The 14,312-nt window shown below is 41.4% G+C and overlaps 1 protein-coding gene across 2 annotated transcripts in view; it reads right to left on the bottom strand.

Moving 5' to 3' along the window:
* Positions 1–14,312, bottom strand: part of enox2 (ecto-NOX disulfide-thiol exchanger 2) — a 172,746-nt gene that overhangs the window by 89,277 nt on the left and 69,157 nt on the right. The gene's annotated exons all lie outside the window — the stretch shown is intronic.

Raw genomic sequence — 14,312 nt, forward strand, 5'->3', positions numbered from 1 at the left:
TATAATGGAGCGACTTCTGAGGTTTCAGTGGAAGATTTCAAAATGTTCTTAACTAGCGTTTCCAAAGGTCAGGACAGGTGGGGGAGCAGGCGTCCCTGCTGCAGTTTGCCCTTTTTACCCTCCATTTCCTGCATCAAAGATGACCAGAGCAAGCATGGGGTCTATCAGACAACGCAAAAGTTTCTGCAGCCACGATGCAGAACGCCAGGCCCGCTGATGCTCAAAACTCTGTGAACATCTTCAATTCTCTGCACCACGGACCCTTGAAGTTGATTCAAATAAACTACATTTATGTGGAATAATATGTAAACATAAATCACACCAAGAAATATTGTAATAATTAATCATTGCTAATGGGCAGCGTAATGTATGCAAGCACTCAATTGTTTTTAGTTTTTTTTTTTTTTGAAAAAATGAAAATGCAATCGAGGAGACCACCCTTTGAAAAAGAAATTATTCACAGTTTTGACATTTCACTGCATAAATATTTAATTAAACCATCAAGAAAATAACTAATTAAATACAGGAAGAACATATTTATTAGCTGAAGCCTTTATGCCAAGTTAACAAACCAGAACGACTGAGAAAAGCAAACCTTAAAGATACTGAAAACCATGAAATAAAGTACCGAGATGTCGAGGTATGGAGCAAATGGATTTTTTTTCTCCCCTTGGCAGAAAACAGACACAAGCATACAGTAGTTGGCTGACATTTCAATCAATATTTAGACACGATGACACATGTACCATTCCTTTCTTTACCAATCAAGGTCGACTTTAACAAGGCCAAAACTTTATAGAAAAACGGGAAGTTGAAACAAAAGTTCAGGTAACGTGTAGATCGTTAACGTGAGGGAAAGGGAAAACTGCCCCTTCCCAAAATAGCACATCCACAAAATCAGCATTTCACTCTAATTTTAACCGAGATGTAGCTGTGGCGAGCCCATCATTTGTTGGGAGAAAAATTCAAGCTGGGGTATACAGCATAATGAGGCCAATTTATCACAGCGCGGTGGAAGCAATGTTTTCTTCAGCAGTTCTATTTTCATCATATCACATATGCATAACAATGGGGACACTTACATGTCAAGATTAAAAAAATAAATAAATAAAAAACAACCAACAGTCTGACGAAAGAGAGTGTTCGTGTCTAAATAAATGACAACCAACTTAGCTGATGTTTTCCGCCTAATGTAGCAGCTATTCCGTGCTCTTTAAGGGACGTGTTTGTTTGTAATTCAGAACATGGTCCTGGAAGGACTCGGGTCTAAATTCATGAAAAATTCATGACACTTCTTTATGCTGGGATTTGTTTTCCATCCATGGCACAGCAGATCAGAAGCCCCACTTTACTGTGGCTCTATCAGAGGTGGAAAGGACTCTAATCAGTTTTAAACCCAGACAGCAATAGAAACGTCACTGAACTTCAGCCCGTTTTTGTCAAAAGTACTCTCCGATACAAAAACAGGATGCGATGTTCTACAATTACAGCTGCAGATGAATATTTTCATCACAACAAGGACAGACGCATTGGTTTTCGTGTCACACCAGATGTAATGAGATTATAGATTTCTGTGTCAACTGCATCTACAGTTTTCATGGCTTCAATCGGTCAATAACAAGATTGATTAATGGCTTAACAGTGAGTGACAGGTGAGACACTCGGAGAGAAAGTGAGAAAAATTGAGGAAAATAATGTCAGGGGCCGCCAGAAAAATAACAGTTTCAGCTATTTTTGGTAATTTTTGCTTCAGAAAAGTTCTGTGTTTACATGGCAACCTTTGAAACTGGTGCTGCTGGTGTTTTTGTAATCCACATCAACGCCAATGAACCAAAACCATATGCGCTCAGAGAAGAAGATGTAAATATCAGCAATGGCAAATACACAAGTTTGCTCGGCTGTTAAGGGCCGCCATTGTTCCGATTGTCCATCACCTCGTGCATGTGCAAAATCACAATTTAATATGACAATAGCAGCGTTTTCAAAAAGCTGTGTTTACTTCCATCTACAAGGAGACAGAGTTGAAACACTTTCAAAAATCTGGATTTTCAGTGGCCAAACGCCAATGTTGTGTCAACGGACCCTCAAATGCCACAAAAGTTTTGCATTTTCACTTGAAAACGTGTGAATGGGGCCTTCATCTTTCTCTGACCTATCGAGCTGCAGTCAGTGAAATTTCCAACATGTGAAACACACATGCTTTGCTTTTTATGCATCTACAATAAAAAGAATAAGCCGTGTCAGAAAATAGGCTGAACCGTGCTTTACAATCCAGGCAATGCAATGTGAGGAATAAGGTTCTGAAATACATTAAATGTGTGGGTGGCAGATTTGTTAGTTTTAGGCATAGCGACTGTTTGCTGCCGTCAGTTTAAATAGATCTCCCAACTGAGCTCACACACATGCACGCAGACATCTCTTCAGTCGATCTCTATTCAACAGCCATCTGTCACACTTCTTTAAAGATGACCGTCAATAGTCTGGAGAATGAAATAAATCCATTACCCTGCCAGTGTTAACTCTGTCTCCAGTAAACAGCCGCAGTATACATTTAAAGAGACAGCCGTTCAGTCGTGAAATGGCATGAAGCGCTCCCAGGAAGACAGGCAAGAGGAAGCCACGGAGAGACTGAAACAGCGTCGAACAGCTAGCAGGAAAAGAAAACCACACATATTCAGCGGCTAGAGAGGTGGTTCAGGTCAAGCTGGAGGACAGAGGTTCAGTTTGGCTCTCAGAGATACAAAAATTTCACATTTTCTCCATGAAGAACGAAACAAGACTTCTAAAGATGTGGAGAAAATGCGATGAGTACCGTGGACAAAGAGTGCGTCAGGTAAGAATAAAACTGTTATACTCAAATGTGTGATTTCAAACTACATGGCAGACTACATCCAGGACATTTCATTTGAAATTCACTGCCTGATCTGGCACCTGAGTGATAGCTTTGCTACGGTAAAAGCTCAGAGGCAAATTGAAGAAAAGCTTTCCACAAATCCAGTCTCAATGAAACAGGTTTCAGCAGCAGCATGGTTATTTTATCATGCATCTGAAGCTTGATTCCAGCTATGAACTGAACAGAAGCAGCACTCAAACGTTTTACCCACCGCAGAAGAAATGAAGGAAGAGCGATGAAGTTTGAGGCTGAAGTGTGTGACTGTGCAAACCTGTGTATTAACAATGCCTTTGCTGGGTCATTGCCCCTGTCTCCACTGTTACTCATGCGTCTGCAGACTGATGAATGGTGTGTTTAAGTTTTAACATCTGGTCAGAGGGAGGAGCGATGTCATTCAGTATCACTCCCCAGAGGAGGGAGAAAATAAATAGCAGGAGGAGATTGAGGACAGAAGGGCTGCGGGGGTAAATGAGGGAAATGAAGACAATAAGCCCAGACAAACTTTATGGCCTCAAGATGCAGCGCAAGGAATACCACAAAGGATTCCGAGCCGATCCTAAATCAAGGCTGTATTATCAGCATGCGCCATTAATGGTAAAGTGAGCCAGGAGAGAACGGGATCATTACAATAAGCACTGAAACTCAGTGAGCCACCGTGCAACTGGAGTCAAACAAACTCAGCAAAAATCCTTCATTTATCTTTGATGACAACTTTTTTTTTTTTTTCAAATAAAAAAAAAACAAACCACTGATGAATGTATTCAGCGGCAGGCGGTGAAACAACAGCACTCCTCAAATTACATGCAAGCAGTGATCTCGGTCTTTGGGTGTGAACGTTATACCAATTACAGAGCATAGGTGTAATCAAGCCAACTCAAACACAGAATTATGAGAAGGGAATCATTAAATAATGACTGTGTAATTTAAGTAATGACTCTGACTCTGTGTGAGCTGTTCGGATCAAACTTGTGATCTCTCAGCCACAGAGCAGGGCTTACACCGCCATGACACTGTTACCAACGCAGTCGTACAATTTTCCTGTAGCCTTTAATCTCACTCCTATCAGCTAATAAACTAATAAAATAATGTGGGGAGCTCAGCACTGGACTATTAATGTAAAGATAGTACTGAGAAATGTATAGAGAGCATGGCGACTTGCTGAGCACTCACTCATCTGAACCAGGCGAGGGGCCAGATGGTGGCGCGCAACATCATCATATTCCCAACCTGAGAAATTAATTAACCTCCTGACTGTTCACTTAGTTAACAGCAGTTAGTTTTTCGTGCCAGACGTGTGGAATGTGAACACTTATTCTTCACACTAAAACGGCAAAATTCGTCACGATAAGGGCCACAGATCATCCACAACTGGATCCGAGAGTCCTGCGTCAGACAGCAGACAAAGGAAACCCTGCTTTGCTGTTTAGACGTAACAGATCTCTCTTCTTTGGCTGGTCAAAGACACAAAGCAAATAGCGTATACATAAAGAGACAAACAGGGAAATGCTTTCACGAGTACCACTTCAGCTCTGAAAGGTTGTGAGCTCACAGTTGGATGCACATGACAGATTTAATGCTGTAGAAAGGAAGACACCCATCATACTGAGATTTAACGCAGACGAGAAAAAGAGGAGGCAACAACTCCCAGAGACGCTATTCCATTATAAAAAAAGATGGCAAATGTTTCTACTCTTCATTCTCTTTCTGTGATTGTCTCTGTACGGCTCTGTTCTGTTCTGTCTTCCCTTCAGTCCCACAAGACCGGAGCCTAGGCAGACTTCAGTGATGAGAACACCAGCAGTACGGGTTGATGCCAAGAACTACGAAACAACGCGTTTCATTTAACTGGGATGGCCGGTAAAAAGACAACCCTGCTCTCTTTAGTAATTATGTTATCAAATGATACAAGAAAAGATCTCAGAGGCAACTTGTTGGAAACTCAGGAGTATTTATAGAAAACCTCCACTAAATGCTGTGAAATAAATATCAAACAATTAAATTACTTCTGCACTAAAGTAACTTTCCCTTATGATTTGTACCAGTGGGCCAATTAAAACAATACATTCTATAAATATATGAAACAAAGAAAAGTGCTGGAAAGACTCAAATTAAGCCACGGAGATCAAACATAAGAACTGTGGGCCAAAACCAGCCTGCAAAAAGCCCCAATCCGGCCGACCAAACCAGCAAGCAAACCGTAAACATTTTCAAGAGAACAATATAACCGATTTCTTAAGAGTAGCAGACAAAACACAACACCTACTCAAACAATGCATGCATAATGCAACAGCAATCTGAAAATTCTTTTGGAAACTTTACTGTATTTTGCACCAGAAGGTATCATAAACATTGACTTTATGTTAATATTGTTGTCATTTTTGGTAGTAATTGATTCATTTTGCAAAAACAAGGATAATCTTATCATGTATATTCTGCTCCACAACAAAGAAAAGCCGCAGCACTATTTTACTGGTCTGGTCCGCTGAAGATGAAATTGTTGTGTATGCAGCCCCTAAACCTGCATGAAACCCATGACTTACGCAATGTGAAACCAGAGGACGTGTGCAGCTTTGCATTATAGCCACATAACACAATGCAGCGAAGCACAATGTGATCTTGATTTATGTTTTTGCCAAACCACTAACTGTCAAAGCACTAATATCAATTAAAGGTCATGCCAACAACCCAGACGAAACAATAGCCGTCCAGACAGGTGGCTAACAAGCAGCTGGGGGTGGAGAGTTATATCCAACAAAAGGATTAATAAAGACCACAGAGGTCACACTCTCCATTACTAATACATAAATACCAATGTAGTGACAGAGAATTACCCGATGATAACATTCAGGATCAAACTGCATTGCAATTACTGCAAAGTTGGCAGCTGAGTATCAGAGTAATGTGATAGTCACAGCCTATAACTCCTGATCCTGATGGGTGGCAGCTGGCAAGTCCACAAACGGGATCCCAAATTAGCCCTCAGTCACCTGGAAGGTTACTGATGAGGTCCAGTCACAAGACCTCCGTCAGCCCTCGCTCAAATCGCTTCCACGCAGATCAGCGACCACAATAAAATGAGACATCACTCTATTCATAGCGCCGGGCGTCCGTCAGAACAACGGGGCCCGGCGTGGCGAGGGGACGGCGTCGCACGAGCTCCGAGCTTCCTAAAAAGGTATGAGGCCGTCAAGTTGTGATTGCTGAGTGCCCTCAACAGATGCATAAACAAGGTGTCTGACTGATGTGGCTTAGCAATGGATGGCAAGGCATGCCAAGCAGCGGTGGTATGCTCCAGAGACTATTAGCCAAGCTTTTCACTTCACGCGTATTTATAGCAATGACAAAGAGCAGTTAAAACCACAGGCACTTCATCTGAGGGGAAAGTGCACAGGATCGTTTTATGTACAAGTGCATTATCGGGCGGCGTAAACTCATTTTAACTAATAAAATTAATGGTTGAGTGTCCTGCTCCGTTTCTCATTTGCTGGATCTTGTAAAGATGGGGGGGTGGGATGAAGGGGGGGGGGGGGGGGGGGGGGGGGGGGGGGGGGAGAAAATCATATTATCATGTTGCATCCACAATGTGTGGTAATTCATGTTTGACGAAACAATTTATAGGTGCAACCATGACACTCTTTGCAGTATTTCCACTATTGCTTGTACTCAAATAAATTGATCAACATGCTTATCATACAACAGTAGGTAGTGTTCTTGATCAGGAGTGACAGACCTCATTCTTGGCAAAGACAAACGCTCCGCTCTCATTAAAAATAGAGACAATTAAAATAACATTAAGGCAGCAACCTGATCTGGTGAAGGCTCGGCGTTGACTGCAACTCAATGCGTGACGAGAGAAAGTGTAGCAGAGAATTCATTACGCCGAGTATGGTGGGTACGCTGACAATGATTTACCCGTGGGGTCCAACTGGAGGTGGTACAGGATGCTGTTGTTAAGTTTGACCGTTTCCATGGAGACCTGTCAAATCACCATAGATTGATGGTCTCTGCTGGGGAGACGCACATCCTGTCACCAGCTCATGCACACAAACTGGAAGAGTTTCTGCTGTAAATAAATGTACTGCATGGGCTCTCGCAGGGCGATCTTTCATTTTCTGACAATCTCATAATAAGAGAAAAACACATACACAGCGAACACAGATACACATGTACGGAGACAAATGTCCGTTTTATACGAGTTATGTATTTAATACACAGAGCGCATGAGCTGGGAATGTAGCTATGGGTGAAATTAATTTGATGTAAAGTCAGGAGTGATACGAATCTGAAACAATTTCACAACAGGGTAACATATCTGACAATATGACGGACCACTTAAACACTGAAACAATATTATCCGCTGTATCCTTTTTCCTGCTACTCATCTTCAGTTTCATATTTTCTGAATCCCAAAAACTTGAAATTTCATTCCTCAGAAGGCGCTCGATTAATCATTGGCTGAATTAACAAGGTTCAATCAATTCAACGACAAAATGCAGCACATCTGACCAAATAGATATGACGAAATGTCTCCTGCACTGCAGCAGCTGTTTCCTCTGACTCAGCAGAGCTTTACATTTCAGTTTCAGCTCTGCTCTAAAATGAGATGTAAAAATGGTCCCTCTTTTCTACAAGATTTGGGCCTCAAGCTGAAGCTCCTTTTCCGAACACATAACGATCAGTCGTTGATACTGTCCTGTTACCTTTTATAACCTGTAGATGCACTAACTAGTTGCAGAAGCCAAACCAGCTAATGCTGAAGATAACCTGAACACAACAGACTTTGAACACGTTATTCATGCTACATTATAAAAACCTTCCAAAAAGAACATTAAAATATAGATTCTTTTTTTTATTTTGAAGATTTGGTCCAACTAAAGAGTCACTATTAGTAAAGAATGAAGTTGTTGAATACCTGCAGTCTCAAGCCAATACATCAAACACTAAAGTTTAACAGAGATCACAACAAAACCTACAACATGCCAAATGTAGCACAGAAAAAATGAAAAATCTAAATGTTCTTCAGCTGGATTTCACATTAACATTGACTGTGTGGCTCTTTTTGAGAAGTAGTGAAGTAGCATTAATTGATGTGATCTTTAAAACAATAGGTTATTACCTTCTGCCCACAGTTGGCGTTGACAGAATCAACATTTGTCGTGTTTAAGTTAAATGTCAAAGATCCCAATCAGGGTTAATATCATGGCAACTACGTCGGAAGAATTCTGTTCTTACTGTCGGGGAATTTGGTAAAGGTTAATCTATTCCCAGATGTTGTGATGACATTTTGAAATAATACAAGTGCTGGAATGTCTCACTGTGCATTTACAAATTCACTTCCGCTCTGCATGTAATAAAACCTCGACAAATACATCGGCATGTGGAGCTGCAGTGCATTGCATGCAGAGGAGAGACTGATGCGAAAGAAGGGCAAAATATTTCTGTTTGTTAATATCTGCCGAGTTTAAACCCTGCTGCGTTTCAAACTCTGGGTAACGTGCACGCTGAACAGCACCAACCCACCATAATAATGTCATAACTATTCATTACATCAGTGACAAGGAACAAATTCCTCCTCATCCCCCCCCCCTCTGTCATTCCTCCAAGCCTGTGGGAATTCACTGAAGGTTAATTTATTTAAATCTCCCATCCACTCATCTCTATTCCATTAAACTCAGTAAGAATCTTTGGTTTGCAGACTAATCCGCTTTCTACTGTCAAAGGCCCATGCCCTTTCTGCAATGCAGTGAGTGAACAACCCTACGTGTGTTAACAAGACAACATAGCAGTTGATAAGGTCACGTTAGCTTACATATGCAAGCGCTGTGTCCTCTGAGAGACATGCCGAACACTTGACCAATAAATCTACAAAGGCTCTCATGGTCGGAGGTTGTGGAGTTAAAATGTAGGTTTCTCCCAAGGGACCAGTTCTTTTCTACCGTCTGCAAGGCCACAGAACATCAACACTCCCACCATCTGTCTCTCCCTTTGAAAGGCTGAATACTTTAATGCATGCGGGGCAGGGCACGGTCAGATAAAGCTATCAACAATTAGGCCACATTGCCAAGGATATCTTGGCCACGTGGGCAATTGCTGTATCATTATTACAGCCATGGCATGGGTTATGACTGGCACCGGCGCTCTCATGCTAATGCCTTTGGAAATGCTCACTCTTGCCTTAAATAGTCGTTGAAGCTATTTGCAGTCTGTCAGAAAAACATCCAGTGTATGTTGATGTGTCCGTGTGTTCCAGCGCAGAGACTAATGAGACATTCACTGGCACCAACGGACTTCAACAATGGTCCACTGAAAGAGTTGTGTTGTGCATCTGGCCGCGCCGACGAACGGCTGGTAATGACCACTCTTAAAGAACACTTGGCTTGGCGGCGTAATGCCCTTTCATTTATGCCTGGTCAGAGTTTAGTCTTGGCTAAAACTGCTGCAGAGTAAAGCCCTTCTCCTTTTTTTTTTTTTTTTTTACACATGAACCCTTCTGACAGACCGAGCGTTCGTTCAAAATAAGCTCGCAAAGCTGTCAGAGCTGAAACTTTTCATCCTGTGACAGACTCTGTTTAAGAAAAACATTGGTGCTCTTCAACAGTAAAGATCAAGTCATTCCTCCTGAGTAAAGCAGGATTAGGTCAGCGAGGGGACTGGCTGTTCTTTTTGGGCCGTCAAATGTATATCGCCATCTCTTGGCAACGTCTGCTTCTTCATAAACCTCCATTTTATTTAATGTCACCTCTTGATCCCTCCCATCTGTCTTTTCGAGCACGAGCTTCTCTTAATTATGGCTCTCTGTTCTCCTCGGTGTACAGAGACTCACATCCCCTGTTTTTTTTTTTTTTCTCTCTCTCCTGCTTTTCCTCTCATGGTTGGTGCATTCTGAATTTTTACCTCCACCATAATTTCTTTAATGGTGGCCATATTCTGAATGTGCAAAGGGGCTGAAACAGAGGACAGCAGAGATTTATGAAGAGCAGCTGCCCTCGCTAAGCTTCTCAAAGCCGCACCATGTACTCTGCTGTGGCCTTTTGTTTCTTCAAAGCAGTGACATATTTGTTTTTCTGTTGAACATCTCGGCTTGTCTGGTCTAAAAAAAAGTCAGAGGGAGAGAAAGAATAGCAATGATTAAAGATGAGACAAATACACAACAACTAAAAAGGTCAAAGTTCATTTGAAAAGGATATTTTAGTTGTCCATCACATGGTTGGACTCAAGCTGAGGTCAAAGATCTATGATCACACAAAACTGTACAAAGCGCAGCAACAACAAGTTTTTGTTTTATCCGTTCTTTCATTTTTCTTAGATCCTGTTCTACCTCAGTTCTCTGCACCCAGGTCACTGGAGTATTACCTGAAATCATTTTTAAAAGCATTCGTTCAACCTTTATGCGTTTCCATTAATTTATAAATCCATTACCTTTAACCGTAGTTTTTAAAGAATTGCCTTCCAAACTGAAATTTACTGAGAATACATCAAATTGATGTCTGTATAATTCTAAAGAAGAGGCAAAAGGTTAGGTTAAAGGCTCTACAGCCATGAGAAAGAGCATCACTTGGTCCCATCAGCTCAAAGCTGTTCCTCAGAAACGTCTTGACTCAGCTGGCGTCACAACTTCACAGACTTCTTTTCAATCCATGCTTAGGAGAGGTTTGAAGCTCACGCCCACACCTTGTCAGTATGCTTCAGAACATCCCAGAGGCTGTACTTGGTTTCAAGGAGAGGAGATAAGGAGACTTATTCCCTTGTGTGTCAATTAATACTTGTAAAAAGTGCTCCTTGGTTGTTGGTATTGTTTGTCTTGTGCATGCAGCTCTCTCGCTCTTCCCCTCTGTCTGCAGTAAGACAAGAGTGACTGAGTCAGTATCCAAATGTATCAGACCCCCTGAGTGACAATTCAAGTGAGATCTCTCTTGCTCTAGATGCAAGGGCCCATTTTCAAAAGACAATTCTTCGCCTTTGATGCTATTTCTGGGTTGTAGCTGCCGTGCAGGTCTGAGAGAGAAGAATTACCAGATGGCTACTTGTCATTCTCTGAGAGTCGGAGCTCTGAATTCTGGTCCAGTGAGCCGAGGTCCTCGCTGTGAAGACTGATGCTGATCACGATCTAACAGGGACACACATGCCGCCTTGATGTAGCCGCTGATTAGCATAGAACTGATGGGAAAACTGGCTTTCAGCAGTTACAGTTCCCACCTTTCAGGCTTTCTGGAGAGAAACCGGATCAGACACCCTGCTCAGAACTCGACAGCTGGGGACGTTGCATTGCATGCAATCAGCGCCATCAGTGATGTGACGCGGTATCCGTTTCGTCAGGCTCCACTCTGTTGACAATTTGGTGGCAGATACTTCTCCTCCCGACTCCTCACAAGGTTTTGAGATAGAGAGTAAACGGCGAGTGTGAATCCAACCAAGAGTGTGCCGTCTGTTTTGGGGGAATGATAACGGGTTCACAAAAAAATCAACTGCTGTGATTTAAGAACATGCCTCAGCGTAAACAAGACGCCACATGACACAGATGTGCAATTTTGTGGTGTCGGGGGTTCAAAAAGTTCTTCAGTCATTCACCTCTGCAACCGAGCGCAGAACTTTGAATGGCTTCTTGGGAAGACAGCATAAGAGCATGTACCATTATATCAGTTCCATGATTCAATACAACATTTCCTTCCTTGTGAGGCGAGGCTTTCACTTCACAACAGCTATAGACGTTTTGGCCGTGAAGACACTCTAATGACACAAACAAGTTTTTCTCATTCCTTTAGCAACATTATATTTAAAAAAAAAAGAAAAAAAGAAAGAAAGAAACTTTGGTGTTTTCCAACCCGGGCCACATTTTTCACACATTTCAGGTCGAAGAGACTAATGTGAACAACAATTTTTTCAAATTGTTGCAGTATTGAGCGAGAGCACTTCAGCTAGCGGGCTGCTGCGTAATGTTTCTGGTAGAGTGCACCTTGTCGATGTGTGCCCACTAAAAGTGCTTGTTTTTGCTACCGACAGGCTCGCATCCTTAATATCATCATCTGACAATATTGCGTAAAATATTCATCACTCCAAACAGAAACTTTGCTTTGGAATCTTACACGTGTTGACTTGACGGATGAAGACAACCGTGGAAAAGTTGGTGAAAAGGAAGAACGAATGTTTGAAAGAGTTTGATGTGTTTAAGAAAAGCAAAAGGTCAAACAAAAACACAACTCAACCAAGGCCTTGTGATTCCATTTTCTCGGATTGAGTCAACAAAATGTCAAGCAACACTTTCTTCAGCTGTCACATGCTACCTGTGTTTGATGGCGACATGCTGTAGTGGTGGTTTGTTTTCCTTGAAGTGGATGTTAACGCCTGTGTTCGTACGCTGCGCCTCCCAGACTGCTGTCTCCAGTGAACTCTTTGACCGAGATAATTTCTGCCAGTCAAAGAGGAGAAGTAATCCTCTCGCTACTTTTCCTTGAGAAACTGTTTCATGAGTAGAAACAGAAAGCAAGACAGTAATACGACTGGCTGAACTGACTCTCCAACAGGCAACGCCACACATGAAAGCATGGTACAATAATGGTGAAAACTATTGCTCAATTTAGTCATGTTTGACTATTTATGTCAACAACCTTCAATCTGAGAAATATCTGAGTTGAGGGGTCCAAATGCCCAAAATGATGGCACTGCACACCATCTGAAAGGCTCTCATTCAACACCGAAACAATTTAGAAAAAAATAACCCCATTAGTCACTTAGGCAAAAAAAAAAAAAAAAAAAAAAAAAAAAGGGATAATAGATTTATGGTTGGAAAAAATACCGGTTTCTTTAAATGTGTGGTTACAATTTTAGTTTTTCCAGAAGAGCGGCTTTGCTCGTCCGGGTAAGCTGCCTCTTGTTTGCAGTGTTCATCAATATGCTCCAATCTGTTTCTTGAGCGATTTGACCAATTAGCTTGTGCGCATTACTATAATGAATAGAACAGACGGTTCACCATGTTCAGGGTTTTGTAATCAAGCATAATGACTGAGTCTACTCAGAAAATCATTTTAACAACACAACTCAATTGTGGCATTTTGTGCGAGAAGTGTTAAACAAACGCGGAGATAACGACCGCAGTCATGATTCGACTCACGAAATGAGCTCCACGTGAAAACAGGAACAGAACACACTGAAAACACACACCGGCGTGACAAAGAAACACCTCTCTTTCCATTGATAGCAGTTCAAAATTATATCACAGATTCAAAACCGTTAATCGAAACATTTCAAAGTAATCATTGATAAAGATGCAGGTCTTCTGCACAGACTTGCATTACAGCCCTGTTCTATCCCTGCTATTTACAGACATGCTACCACTTGGAGCAGCGAGTGCACAAAACAATATTTAGTCACACATGAGAGTGCTAATGGACCCTGTGGTAGCAAATGTCAGCACTCATTGTCTGAAGTCTCTCGCTGTTTTGTCACTGGAAAATAGGAGGGAAGGTGTTTGTGGCACCGAGAGTTTTAGCGTGCCAGAAGGAATTATTCAGTGAAGCAAGAGAAACTTCTTCTTGTAATGACTGGGCAACAAGTCGGGGAGAATCTATTCCAAAAGAATTGCGAAATTTAAGGCATAAATAGAGAAAATCGCCTAAGTGGGGCACAAGCTCGCACAACATCTTTGTTTTACTTTAGGGAGGCAGAGAGCAGTTGGGGTCACGATAGGTTGCGCTCAGTCAAGTAAACACCCACTTAGGAAGGCTGTGATTTATTTGCTTTATTCAAATGCCCGGGGTTTCCACTGATGCATGCGAAGGCAAAGCTCTGACTCATTCAAAAAGAGAGACGTAGTGACAAAGGGTAAAGTGAATCATCTTTTTAACGTGACCCCCAGTGCAAGCTTCACCAGCAAAGTATGCCACTGTTGGAAGAATAAAAAAAAAAACGTATTAACATTTGAAACAGCATGAAAATGACAATACACAGATACACAATTTATGTTGCTGGAAAGATATAGTCTGTATTCCTGCAAATGCTGCAAATCCAAGAGTTTCAGAGCTTGAGACAGATCTGGAGCTGCAGGATTAATATTACCTGTGTTTCTAAATGTTCCTGCCAGCAAATATCTGTTAGCTGGTGTCAAATATATATATATATATATATATATATATATATATATATATATATATATATATATATATATATGTAGGAGGGGGCAGATAATGTAAAGAGATTGTTGATTTTTGATCATCTGAAGTGGAAAATGGCAGCAATTTAGAAGCCAGCCGAAAGAATAGAACAATCAAATAAATGCGAGGCAGCATCCAAAATAACTCTAAATACATTCATAAAACTGTTTTTGAAGTCATTTATCATTCTATCAACAAAAGAGATCAGTGTAGCTTCCAAGACTGTGCAGATTTATTTATTTTTTCCTGGCTTTCATCACTGTAAATTCAAT

Source organism: Salarias fasciatus, chromosome 2 (genome assembly GCF_902148845.1).
Source record: "Salarias fasciatus chromosome 2, fSalaFa1.1, whole genome shotgun sequence".
In the NCBI taxonomy this organism is placed as follows: domain Eukaryota; kingdom Metazoa; phylum Chordata; class Actinopteri; order Blenniiformes; family Blenniidae; genus Salarias; species Salarias fasciatus.